At 50.2% G+C, this 13,424-nt stretch overlaps 1 protein-coding gene across 7 annotated transcripts in view; it reads left to right on the forward strand.

Annotated features, from left to right (window-relative positions):
* The first annotated feature begins 764 nt into the window (after positions 1-764).
* AKAP1 (A-kinase anchoring protein 1) overlaps positions 765-13,424 on the forward strand; it is a 35,433-nt gene continuing 22,773 nt past the window's right edge. The window contains exons 1-2 of one of the 7 annotated variants that reach the window (XM_082439992.1): positions 765-985; positions 10,667-10,990. The gene's annotated coding sequence lies outside the window, so the exon portion shown is untranslated. Of the gene's footprint in view, positions 986-5,044; positions 5,125-5,178; positions 5,379-5,955; positions 6,085-10,590; positions 10,991-13,424 lie in introns of those variants that run through there. The other 6 variants (XM_082439993.1, XM_082439991.1, XM_082439990.1 and 3 more) reach the window with 6 other exon arrangements.

A 13,424-nucleotide genomic window follows, 5' to 3' on the forward strand; every position in this document is an offset into this window, starting at 1 on the left:
GCACTGTGCAAAGTATTTTATGCTGAATATCTCATTTAATTGTCACAACGATCCCATGAAGTAGGTCTTATTATTATCCTCATTTTACAGATGAGGAAACAGAGTCTAGGCAAAGTTCCTTGAGGTCACAAGTGTACCTGTGCTGAGCAAGGCAGTGCTTTAGGCTTTGGCAGCAATTAGATGAATGAAGCCACTTCAGTATGGTGCCCAAAACCCTCAGGCGTCTGGTTGGATGACTGTGTCATGGTAGACAGCACTCGTTCTGTGAAGGCTGCCTCCCAACTACAGCAATGTCATGGAGGGTTGTGCAGGTCAAGTTCTGCACAAGGGCATCCAGCCCAAGGGCAAGTAGGGACTGAAATCCAGGCTGTGCTATTGCACTGCGCTCACCATGGTGCCTGGCACAGAGCTGTCTGTCTGGGGGAAGGGACCCTTGTTACCTAATCTGCACAATGCCACTGGGTAGACTAGTGATAGTCCTGGGTAGAATGTGCTAGTCTATGGGAAACCTGAATGCCTGATCAAACAGAAGACAGAGATGACTAAGAAACTTGCCAGGTTTTAGAATGGATAGAGTAAGGAAATGGTTCCAGAGAAATAGCAGAGGGTATGCGGAGGCTGGGGGCAATGGAAAATTTGAGGGGGGTCTGAGGCCCCATAGTGCTATGTGCTCTGCCCCATCCCTCCTAGAGGTGGGTCACCTTGACGAAATGTCTCATCCCCAGGGAGGTTCCTGTCTCTCTGCAGTTACTTGAGACTTCGGGATCTTGCTGTTTCAGACCATCCCAGCTGCAGTGGTGCACAGCAAGGTATGCAAACTAACAAAAATATTTCATAAAGATTATTAACCTTACCAGAGAGGGCTCACTGCAGTTTTTCTTATAGAGTCCAAGCAATTCAAACATTCATACAGCACCCAGCATGTGCGGCCTTACGGATCCCAACAGTTGGCCTCAAAGAGATGCCTCTCGTGGAACAAAATGAGGTAGGTAACAGTCTATCTATAGAAGATTTAATTGCTTCTCTATATGCACGAGCTTGGCTATAGTTGAAGGACCTAAATTGGTTTGGGGTAGAATTTCACCCTGTCTGGAGTAGCTTGCAGAGTTTCTCAGGCTCCACTTCAAAACTGGAAGAAGCTGGGAAGAGTGGAGGGGGCTCTGGGAAATGGCCAACCTGCCAGACACCCACTGAAGAGAACCAGAATTAAGATCTTAAATATGTAGCTGGAAAATTCCCAAGAACTATGTAGTGGTGATGGTGTCAGAGCCTGGGTAGTGCCTATTTGAGGCCCTTTCATCATAGCCACTTGGATGAGGCCTCTGCCTTGTGAAGCCATGGCACCTTGGGTCCAGATGGGAGGAAGGGGACAGCCACCTTTTATCAACTACTGAATGACTTCACATTCTCTTGTACCACCTGGCATCCGTGGGTTCAAGAAAGAAGGGCACTGTATCAGTTTCTTAGGGCTGCTGTGACAAAGTACCACCAACTGGATGGCTTAAAACAATAGAAATGTATTGTCTCACAGTATAGGAGTGATTAAGTCCAAAATCAAGATGTTAGCAGGCTCTGTTCCCTCTGAAGCCTGCAGGGGAATCCTTCCTTGGCTCTTACTTGCTTCTGGTGGTTTGTGGGCAATCTTTGGCATTCCTTGGCTTATAGATGCATAAATCCAATCTGCTGTCATCACATGATGTTCTCTCTGTTTCCCTGTCTTCGCATGGCCATCTTCTTATAAGGACACCAGTCATATTGCATTAGGGGTCCAATCTACTCCAGTTATGACCTCAGCTCAACTAATTACATCTGCAACAGCCGTATTTCCAAATAAAGTCACATTCAGAGGTACTGGGGGTTAGGACTTCATCATTATCTTTTTTTTGGCGGGGGGCCACAATTCAATCTATAGCAGACACGTTCCTGTATAAAACTGCTCTCTGGATCCCTAGATCCGCCTCTAGTATAGTGAACTGGTTAACCCATGGGTTCCGAGCCAAATTTCTTGGGTTAAAAACTTTGTCTCTGCTGCTGTGTGACTGAGGTTTGTGGAGGTTAGAATAAGGTGCTGTAAACGGTGCTGTGCGTTAAGTGCTCATTAAGTATTAGCCATTAGTGTTGTTACTTCCCAACTCTTTCCATTGACTTCCCTAGAAGGAGATCATTTATTCTTCCCTGCAGACACACATGTCCTGGGGCAGAGCCAAATGCTTCTGCAGTTTAAGGGAACAGGGAGTGGGATGGAGAGTAAGAGAGGTTTGTTTCACTTTGTTTGGGGTGTTATATTAATCTAATGAGACAAAAACAATATATTAAAAAAAAAACCTTAATTCCACAGAAAATACCATACTTATAAAACTATGTGAGCAATTTCGGGGAGCTCATGGACATCCAGAAGCTTGGGCAACCTAGCTTAAAATCCCTGCCTTAAGCAGGCTTTTGCCCATTATGAGCTCCTGTTGGAGTTTAAGTCTAATAATAGAATCCTATTTTCCTCATGGCCACGTTCTTAGACTCACATTCCATCCTCACCTCCCTTCTCATTCCTCTATCTTCTAATCTCATACTAGGATCACTCTTTGACCTCTGAACTGCCCTGACCTTGTGGCCACCTCCTCAGCCACAGCTGCTGGGCTGATTTCTAGTTGTGATTAGATTTAATCTGTGTTCTCACTTCTCCCCCTTGGACTTGAGTCTTGTACCTTCCCTAGTGTTCCCGTTCTCCCACTCCTCTTTTCTCCCCTCATTCCTTTTATCCTGGCAGGCTTTGCCCTCATCCCCAGGCATAGATATGACTGACATCTCCGCCTTCTTTGCCCCTGCTTTCTGTTCCTCCTTCTCATAACCATACTCATAGCCCCATCTCCCTCTTTCTTCCTCTTCCTCCCCTCTGCCTCCGTCCCCCCATTTTTCTGCCACCTTTCCAGGTCTCACCCCCCTGGCATCATTTTTTCAGTTTCTTCCTTGTGGACATTTCCTACCTCCACCACCACCAGGGCATTGTCTTCCTTTAAAATATCCACTTTTTACATGGTTTTCAATACATAATTTTATTTCCCATCCACTCCTCTGAGCCCAAGTCCTCTGAGCTGCAGGCTTGCATATCCAGCTTAATTACTATTTGCACTTGGATGTTACGAACACATTACAAACTTAATGGGTCCAAAATGAAACGAATGATTCTCTGCCCCCATCTTCCCCCGTCTCAATAAACTGTACCCCATTTCACACAGTAACTCAGGCCAGAGGAAGCATTGCTCCCTCTTCTTTACCCCCAACAACATGAGCGAGTCTTGTTGCTACTACTTCTAAAATCTGTCTTGAGTCCAAAGCAGTCTCTTCATGTTCACTGCCATGACTCTCGGCTCAGCCAACATCATTTCTCACCTGGATCACTGCACCAGCCTCCCAACTGGTCTCACTGCTTCTATGCTAGTGTTCCTCTAGCCCATTCTTTCCACAATAGCTACAGCTCCCATATCCAAACAGAAATTATACTGTGTCACTCTCTACTTAACCCTCTTTAATGGCTTCCCATTCATTCACTAAACATATTTTGACTGAGTGCCCTCAATGTGCCATACCCTCAACAATGCCTCCACTCACGAAGTAAAAGAAATATGTAGTATGTAGATAGTGGTAAATGCTGTGAAGAAAAATAAAGAAGGCGTGAAGGACAGGGAATTGTGTGTGTATGTGTGTCTTTACAGTTATTATAATAACAGGGACTCCAAGGAAGGTTTCACTGAGACTTAGTAGGTGATCTTTGAGCAAAGGACTTGAAAGAGGTGAGGGAGTTGAGCTCTGCAGAATATTCCAGTTGGAGGGAATAGCAAGTGCAAAGGCCCTGGGGTAGAAGTATGCCTGAGAGCTAAACAGAGTAGAAGAAAACCTAAGCTTTACTATGGTTTATAAAGTGGTCCAGTTCCCTCACACCCCCTGCCCCCCCCAAAAAACCCCTCCTCCCTTTATAGTCTCCAACCTTCTTTTCTAGCACTCTCCCCACCTCACTGTAGTCCATCCACACCCATCTAGTTCAGCAAACGCTGTTTCCTGCAACACAGGCAGTGTTGCTGCCTCTGCTGGAATACTCCCCAACCCTTATTCTCAAGTACAGTTTGCAAGGCCAGCTCTTTCTCATCAAGTAGGTTTCAGTTTAAGTTTCACCTTAGGCCTTTTTGAACCACAGAACCTAAAATAGGTCTCTTGTTATTTCTTTCCTGATTGTTTCCTTCATGTCCCTAATCACACCATGCAATTGGGATTCATATACATATATGAACTTATACTTACAACTCAATAGGTATCTCATCATCATTTAAATTTGCATTTGATAACTAGTTAGGATTAACCATGTTTCCAAGTAATAGTTCTTAGCATGATCTCTTTTCACTTAAAGTCCCTATGTCTCTGGCCAGCTGGAACCCCACCCTGTTCACCTGTTTGGGGGCAATTTATTTTCCCAAGTTTCCTCAGGGAGTCACTGATAGATCATGATGACTATCTCTTGGCAGGAATTATTCCAAAACCCAACCCCCTTTAGAGGAAAGTTTGTTTCACTTTGACATCACCAAGCTGTGAAAATGCGCAAGAATGCCGCATTTGAGTGGTGCCACATACTCCCGTTACGCAGTTATTATCGTGCAATTATTAATATCACTAAATCATGCGTACAATGTAATGATGAATTACATTGAATATATCTATATAATATAGATCTATATTCTATCTATAATATATAGTATATATAGGCAAGGGAGGCAAGAGGAGCCCTGCGCATCACCTGCCCCTCTGCCTTTTCCAGGGGCCTCTCTATACAGAGCCAGGCAGATGGTCTAACTGGCCCCTCGAGATTTCCCACACCCGAGGCTGGCGAACTCGCGCAGGGCTGGGGTCCAGAGCTTCGAGGTTCGTAGGTGGGGGAGGAGCGAGGGGCGTTCCGAAGACTCCAGCCAGGCCTCTTTCCCGAGCCCAGCCGAGATTACAGCTCATCTCGCGAGAGCCTGAGCAAGGCCCGGCTGCGGGCGGCGGGGGCGGGATGTTGGGGGAACACTCTAGACCGCGCCCCCTCTGGCGCAGCTGGCAGAGGCGCTGGCTGGAGCGGCCGGCGGCGCGCACGCGCAGGTGAGCCGGGAAGGCGCGGGGGCAAGAGGGCGGGGGGCGGGGCCTTGCGTCGCGCCGCGGGCACGACTCTGCGCGTCCTCAGTATTTAATGTCTCTGTGCTCCACTGGTCTGGGCGAGCACGTGGGGGAGCGGCCGGAGTGCAACGCTGCGGGGCCGGCCTGGCAGAGGGGTAGAGGCGGGGTGGGGGGTGCCGAGGGGCCGGGGGGCGGCGGCGGCGCGAGGACTCTGCATCCCGACGGTCGCCGAGGAGCTGGTAAGTTGGGGCCGCAGGGAGCGGCTGAACTGGGGACCACCTGCCGGGGCCCCGAGGGCGGCGCCGCTGGGGTGATGGTGAGCCTAGGGTGCAGGTGCAGGGTGCGTCGCGTGCTCCAGGACTCACGGGGTGCGAGGCTCCCGACGCTGAGGGCGTGCAGAGGGGGTCCGGCCCGTCGCCTGCTGTCAAGCAGGCCCTTTCTCTTTCGTCGCCTGCGCGCTCCCTCGTCCTTCTCCGCCGGGCTCTTGCTGACAAATCGCGTGTGCTTGGCTGGGGCCGCGCTCTGCAGCCGCGCGGTGTTCCCCACGCGCGTCACCATCCTCGGGGGCGGGAGGCGAGGGCGCGACGCCCGGGATACCCCTCTGCGGCTTAACTTTCCCCGAGCGCGCACACTCTCCCGAGAGACGGACCTGAGTGTGTTCCACCCAAGGTCGCCCAACCCCACACGCGTTTACTTTTCAAAGGTCGTGTGTACCCAGTCTGAGCCGGGAGAGGCGCCGGCGGGCGGGCTGTGGGCAGGGCCAGGTGCTCACAAGGGCGAGGAAGTGTCCCAAGGCCTGCGGGCACTCCTTCCCCCCTCCTGAGGGATTGGAATTGAATTGGTCACTTCAGGAACCTCGCCCAACTTCTGGGCCCCTTCATCTCGCCCGGGGGTGCTCCCCACCGAGGCCGGCGGTGGCACACCGGAGCTGGTAGCTCTGCCCCTGTGAGTTCAGTGCGGCGAACCAGGGGAAGGGGCTCGGTTTGCAGAACCGGGAGGATGAGCTAGGAGATAGGTCGTGATTGGAACCCTGTTGCGGGCGGAGGGAAACCGTTTGAACCGAGTTGGGGTCCCGATGTAAAAGGCTTGGTGTCTCTCAAGAGGATTAGCTTTTGCAGCCCCTTAAAGGGTGTCGGAGAGGCAGAGGCTGTCCTGTCCCGTGTGCCCGCTGACTTAATGCCCGCGGGCTTGTGGGTCACGTGTCGGGCTCCGCCTGCACTCACCTCCGGTCCTCGGGCCGGAGGGACCACGCTAGTTTCGGGGTTCCGGATCAAAGTGTGTTTGGGCAGGCCTGGGTCTGGACGCCTTGGGGGCGGGCTTTCACCAGTTTTACTATTTTGTGCCCTTGGGTGCGGTTCCTCCCATTTCCCCTCCAGGGAAGGCATGAGAGACGGGTAGGAGCTTTTGGTGGTGGGTGGTGCCGAATCGACCTGGGACTGCTTGGAAGCCCTGGGAGTTTCGCGGTCTCCCTTCTCCGCGGAGATGCAGAGGTTGGCCGGCGCCTTCTTGCCCCTCGGCCTCCGCTAACACAAACCCGGTGCACTTAACTCCAGGTGTGAGAGGAGGCCTCTCAAGTCGGGTAGGGTGTGTGGGCAGGACAATTAAGTTAAACTAGCCATCTTTCCCCTATGAAGTTCAGGCTGCTTGGTGTTTAAATTTATTTCCTGCAGGGAAATCTGGGTTGCTGGACCCTTGGTACAGTCATATCTGTTGGTTGGTTTGCTATCGAAGCCCCCCACCCCCTTTGTCGAAATTATTGATCAAGAAACACCATTCACAAGAAGCTATTAATTCTGGCAACTAGTAACCTTACCTTGCTACCCTGTTATTGTAACTAAGACCTTCCCAAGTTAGTTTTTTTTCTTAAATTCTATTTAGAAGTTTGGACTCTTAGTAAGCACCACCCACCCTCTTTGCTCTTAAAGGTACAGAGCATCTTTGAAATGCAGAGAGGGCAGCATGATTTGACCATTTATCAGATTCCTCTTTTCTTGAAGTTCAGGTGGTTCACCTGCTGAGTATTTAAGACTTTCTCAGCACTGGAAACAAGTGAAGTAATTTTGGGGGAGCTTTTCTGACTTGTGTTGAACCTTTCCTCTTGAACCTCAAAACTAGTTTTGTGGGTTCTGGGTAGTAATTCTTGGGTATATTCTCGGATGAAGAATGGCCCTAGGCTAGAGTAGGTTCTCTGGGTCCTACAGGTATGCAAATCTTTGAAGCCTTTGTGCCTACCTGGATTAAATAGGCCCTATTGTCATATGTATTGTCAGGTGATGGCCCAGAAGTTGCAGGTAACTGATCCCCTCCCAGCCTGTGAGTGAGACTGGTCTACTGTCTAGCTGGAGCCCTTTGTGTGAATATCATTTCCTCCTCCCAGCTGTTTCTAGGAAGTACACTCAAACTTGGCCACTGCAGGGTGACAGTGAAGGTGTCTGTTGGAAGTGGCTGCTCAGGTGCCAAGGGGATGTGTCTCCGGTATAAGGTTGCTCAGCATCAATATTTTAAAGTAATTTGTTTTGCTCTACCTGGTAACCCAGATTATTCTTGGGCTTTGAACCCAGGCCAGGTTGTAACCATTGTTTGTGGGTGAAGGCTAGTTTTAGGCTTTTCAGTGTTCTCTCATCCTAAAGACAAATTAAGATAATATTTGTGGCGCATGGCACTGTGCCTGGTACATGATGGGTGCTCAAGCATTGATTCCCCCCCCCCCTTCCTAAAGAGTCTCTGAGACTGACTTTAAGTTTCCCTTGAATCTGTTAAGTGAGTTGAATTTTAATAAAAGTACCCTACTCCCCAACCTCTGACCTGGAAACTTGGTTGGAAGGAGGGGGAAAACAAATTGGCTTCCCCACAGTTTGCCAGCCAGCCTCCTGGCACAAGCCTACAACACCCCATGTGCCTGGTGAGCTGGTGCCTTCCAGCCCGCTCTCCCCAGGCTCCTCCTTCCTAATCTTCCCTGTGAGTCTAGAATGAGTGGGCTTCTCTGCAGTTTGGACTGCTGTGCTCTTGTGGGGAAGTTTTGGGTGTGAGTTAATACCTTCAGCTTGCCTTTCTAGGGAGTTTTCCTCTGCTCTGGGCAGGTGGTGGTGGGTCCTTATGGGGCTCTTATCCCACTGAAATCATTTCATACTGTTTGAGTTGCTAATCTTTGTGGGATGTATTTTAATCCTAAACCTTCATTTCTAGGGCAGGTTGTTTCTTCCACATCCCTTTCTGGTGTAATGTCTCACACAGGTTTCACCTTTGATCATTTAACATCAAGTACCCATTGTGTGTGGCATTTCCGCCGAGCAAACCTGCTGGCCCTCGTACCTAGTTTTAAACTTGGGCCGTGTAAAACAGTGACAGTGTTTCGGGTAGGACAGAGTAGCTGCAGAAGTACAAGGAAACTAAAATTTAGGGGACACCTCTTCCTTGATAGTTACTGTGGGAGGTGAGTTACAAGCAAACGCCTCCCTAATCCTTTAATCCTGACACCTCTGAGTGCAGTTGAGGAGGGTGAAGCTAGAGTTCATTCGGGATTGTTTCAATGACTAATAAAAAATACAAATAGAGGGATAGAGAAACCGACAAGTGTGGGTTTGGACTTAAACTAGGTCCTCTGGAGGGCTTTCGTGAGAAGGACAAGGAGTCATCAAGTCCATGGGCTTTTCACCTAATCTTTCTGTTGCTTTCTAAGCAGCTTGTTGCAGTAAAGGAATGTGTGTTATCATTCAGCATTCTGAGGACTGGCTTTCAGTTATAAGGAACTTTCGAGGTGTCCTTTTCCTCCTCCTAAATGGTTCTACTAAGTGGTCTTCGTTCTGTCCAGTTCTTGCCATCTGAATGTTTCTGCAGCTCGGTTTGATAAGTTTGCAGCAGTTGACAGTAAACATTCTGTCCCCATCTGGTAGTACAGCCTGTACTTAGCCGGTCCTCACTGAGGCCCATGTACTTAGAACAAAGCGGGGCCCCAGAAGAGTTCTGGAAGTAAAGGTATGCAGTGCTGAGGGCTGATGAGTCTTGTTTCACCCTGGGCTTAGCAAGAGCCCTGGATTGGGGGTTGTGGGTGGGGTGGAGGTTGAGATCTGGGTGCCGCTTTCAGGGTTGAAACCTGGCTTGGGGTTCCAGGCAGGTCTGTTGGCCCTCAAGGTCTTAGTTTCTTCAGCTGGTGAAAGAAGGTTGCTCAACATCAAAGGCATTCAGATTGTGCCCCTAAGAGCCCTGGAGTTAGTCAGCGCCTTAGGGCTGCTGGGAGGTAGAGTTTGCCTGCAGGGTTGGGTATGGGAGGCAGGGTGTGTTTGGGCTGGGGATGCCTGGGTAGTACCAGCCAAAGTCTAAGAAAAAAATGACAAGCCACTGTTTTAGGTGCATTTGAAGTTCACTTAAATCTAAGGTGCTACTGTACTAAATATTTTTATTTTTTACAATATCTTTATTCTCCTAAATCTGTCTTTAGGGTTGAGGGTCTAGAGCTGCCTTGTCCTATAGGGTAGCTACTAGTTGTGTGTAGCTAGTTAAATATAAATTCTTTAAAGCATTAAGTAAAATTAAAAAATTAGTTCCTTGGTGACAGTAGTCACATTTCAAGTGCTCAGTAGCTTCATGTGGCCAGTGGCTGCAGTACTGGACAGTGCAGGTTCTGGAACATTTTCATCATCACAGAAAGCTCTGTTGGACAGCACTGGACTTAGTTCTTTGCCCAACTCTAAAAGCTTCATTGTCTCGCCTTGTAAAGCATCATGTGTTTGGGCTTAGTCTTCCATATTCCACAAACCCAAGAGCTTTGGTAACAAGTTATTTATCAGCTCTCTCCATGGCATGTTCAGAACAAGTTCCGGTCTGCCAGCTTGGAGGGCAGTGATCAATTATGAAACAGTTTGAGAAAGGAGTGTAGTGAGGGGTCTCGGGATGGGAGTGTGAAGTGAAGGGGCCAGATGCTAAGCCTTTGGAAAGCTGTTTTGGCTTGAGAGCCTGTTTATCAGTGTAAAGGTCCTTGCTGGTTCTCCAAGGCATGTGCTCACTGGCCTTGGTCGTTACGTCAGGAGACTTGCTATTTGGTCCTTCACTCACCTGATGACTTCCTGCAGGTCTTATTGTGGGCCCTGTGCTGAACCAGGTTGCAGACACCTTACGGACAAGCGTCGTTTTCATTCTGCTCCTCCAATCCATCTCAGTGTTAGGAGGCCTGGCTTTACTGAAGGCCTCGGGGAGAGTTGGTCCCCATTGGGGATCCCGAAGTGTTGGTGTGGGGCCGGCTCTGGGGAGTGGGCTTTATTTCCAGATGCCCCTCATCTAGTCCTGGGTGTGCTTAGTTTGAACCCTGCTAGACTGGCCTTTGGCATATAATGTGAATTCTTTTTTTGGACCCCAACAGCAGAAGATGCATAACAGACACTTATTGAGCACCTACCGTATACCTGATAACTTAGCAGGGTTTTTGCACGTTATTCCCTTTTTATTCTCTCTCAGTCCTATGAGGTTAAGAATTCCTAGTTTGTGGACTTCCCTGGTGGCGCAGTGGTTAAGAATCCGCCTGTCAATGCAGGGGACTGGGTTCGAGCCCTGGTCCGGGAAGATTCCACATGCTGAGGAGCAACTAAGCCCGTGCGCCACAACTACTGAGCCTGCGCTCTAGAGCCCAAGAACCACAACTGCTAAAGCCCTCGTGCCTAGAGGCCGTGCTCCGCAACCAGAGAAGCCACTGCAATGAGAAGCCGGCGCACCGCGACGAAGAGTAGCCCCCGCTCGCCACAACTAGAGAAAGCCCGCATGCAGCAGTGAAGACCCAATGCAGCCAAAAATAAATTAATTAATTAAAAAGAAAAAGAATTTCTAGTTTGTGTATGTGGAAACGGAGGCCCTGAGGAAGGTAAGCTGATCCTAGGGCACAGGACTGGGCTGTCTTGGGGCTTAGATCAGGGTTCAGTATCTCTAGCTCCATGCTTAGAGGCTGTTTCTTGTTAACTGCCCCATTACCCCTCCATCCTCATCCAGAAAGTGAAACTGGGTTTTTAAAAGAAGAAAATCCCACAAACTGAGTCAAACTGTTAGGTCATTACAGCCTCATTCAGCCCTAGGAGGGAGGTATTTGTATCCCATTTCTTTGGATGTTATCATTTTACAGGAAACAGAAGTTAAGGATCTTTAAGGCAAGTGTTTTATCAGAATTATGCAACCGTCCAGTGCCTTCAAGCTGCACAAGTAGTGACACCTGCACAAGTAGTGATTGTGACCAAGGGCAGACAGCCTCCTAGGCTACGTAACCATGCCTTAGGGCCTGGAAAACTGCTCTGAAGACTCTGGCTTAGTTTGGTCACCTGGTTGAAATGGCAGCCTTGAAGTCACTCATTCCCTGGCTAATAATAGTGTGGCCTCTCAGACCTCACAGTGTTGCGAGACCATCCCCTGGCCTCAACGGGCCGTCGCCTGAGAGTAGCTCGGCTTGCTCCCTGTTGGAGCAGGCAGCAGGATCCTTCAAGCCCAGCCCTCAGCCCTCAGCCCTCAGCATGCTGCCCTGTCCGCCCCCCCCCCCCCCCCCCCCCGCCCCTTCCCTCCAGCCTTGGCCGGGAAGACAGATCTCCTGCCCCTCCCCCCTTCCTGACCCTCCTGAGAGATAGGAGTGGCTTGCCCTGAGCTGCACTGGGATGGGCGTGAGCTTGGTCTCTAGTGAGGAGAGATCATGCTGAGACTAACCTCCTTGCTTTGTCCTTTGACTTTGGTGAGGCCCGCCCAGCCAAGCATGTGCTGTCCTGCTATTTTTAGCAGGTGGTATCCTTTAGGAGGGCCAAGTGCATGTGGCTTCAGTGTACGGGGCAGGTCCTGGTGCCAGAGCTGCTGCCTCTCCTAATCAGGGGAGGAAGGAGAATAAAGCCACCCTAGAGACTGTCGTGGGGGATGTGTATGTGTGTGCGGCCACTTATGAGGTCCCTGGGCTGCCTTTTCTATCTGGACGTGTGGCAAGGACCCACCCCTGCCTCCTGGGCCAGGCAGGCATGTGACCGAGGCAGCCCAGTGAGCGGGCACTCCTAGGTCAGGATTGCTGTCCTAGGGAAGGACGACCCAGCAGCTGATTTCTCAGGAAAATCACATTAGTTCTGTCTTCATGGGAAGTCACGCAACCTGAGGACAGGCCACTAAAAACTCTGTAAAACTGTGAATCCGCGGCAGCCTTATAACTGGCATCCTCTGACTTAAGCCAAAATCAAACCACGAGAGAAGGCAAACCCATGCCCTTCAGCAGGAATTCTTACTGGGAAGCCACTGAGGCTGAAGAGATACGAAAAAGGGGTTTGACAAACAAGTTTTGTTCCTCGCTGCCCTCCTTTCTCCCCCCTTTCTTGTCCCTTCTTTCCTCTCACTTGGAGCTGCCAGCTCCAGCCCATCTCTCTTGTTTCTGATTAAGAAAGCTTAGAGCCATATAAGGTCCTCTGTTGCCTATGGTTTATGTTGGCTGGAGAACAAGGTTGTTTTCGTAGAGTCCGATTCAAAGAAGTGGCAAGGACTTCTGTGGGGCTGTGTGTGTGTGTCTGTCTCTGTCCTCCATCCGCAACCGCCCCCCCCCTGGAGGGGGGCTGGGCCACCTTACTGGGACAGATTCATTTGATGGTGTGGAGGCGCTGTGGGTGAGGGCTTAGCTGCGGTCCTCCAAGGCTGACGACCCCAGGGCTTCCTGGCAGATGCATTCGCTGAGAACTCAGGGGACCTCTGTTGGCTCACACAGTATGTACCCGTCATGCTACCAGCCACAGAGGCACTCTGTCCTGGAGTGGATGCTGCAGTCAACTTCTGTTTATTCAGAAACTACAGTCCCCTGGCTCTTGGGGCAAGTTGGTCCCCCTCTCTGGAGGGAGTTGGGTGAACCTGTTCTTCCAGGTTCTTAACCTTCAGCGTGGCTTCTGCGCAGTGGTGCCGGGGAGCAGTGTCTCTGGCAGCAGCCCTCCAGCCTCGTCTTTGCCTCCCCTTCTTGCTGTCTCTTGAGTCAGCCAGGCTTGTTCCTGCCTTAGGTTGCTGGCACGTCTTCTCCCAGCTGGAACTTTCTCCCCCTCTCCTTTCCGTGTCCTCTCAAGATCTTGGCAGAGCTGCTCCTTGCTGTTCACTCTCCTGCCACCTCTGCAGAGAGACCTTCCCTGACCATTCTGTCTAAAGCTCCCCCTCTCCCAGGCACACTTTATCCAGCCCCTTCGTCAGCCTGGGTTCCTTGTTTAATCTACACCACACGGAAAGTGATTGCTTTCTCAGCTCTCCCAACTAGTACCGTTCTGGATGCACAGGAGTATGGTTAATTCATTACATGCAGGGGATGC

This window comes from Balaenoptera physalus, assembly GCF_965194825.1.
Source record: "Balaenoptera physalus genome assembly, chromosome: 20".
NCBI classification, from domain to species: domain Eukaryota; kingdom Metazoa; phylum Chordata; class Mammalia; order Artiodactyla; family Balaenopteridae; genus Balaenoptera; species Balaenoptera physalus.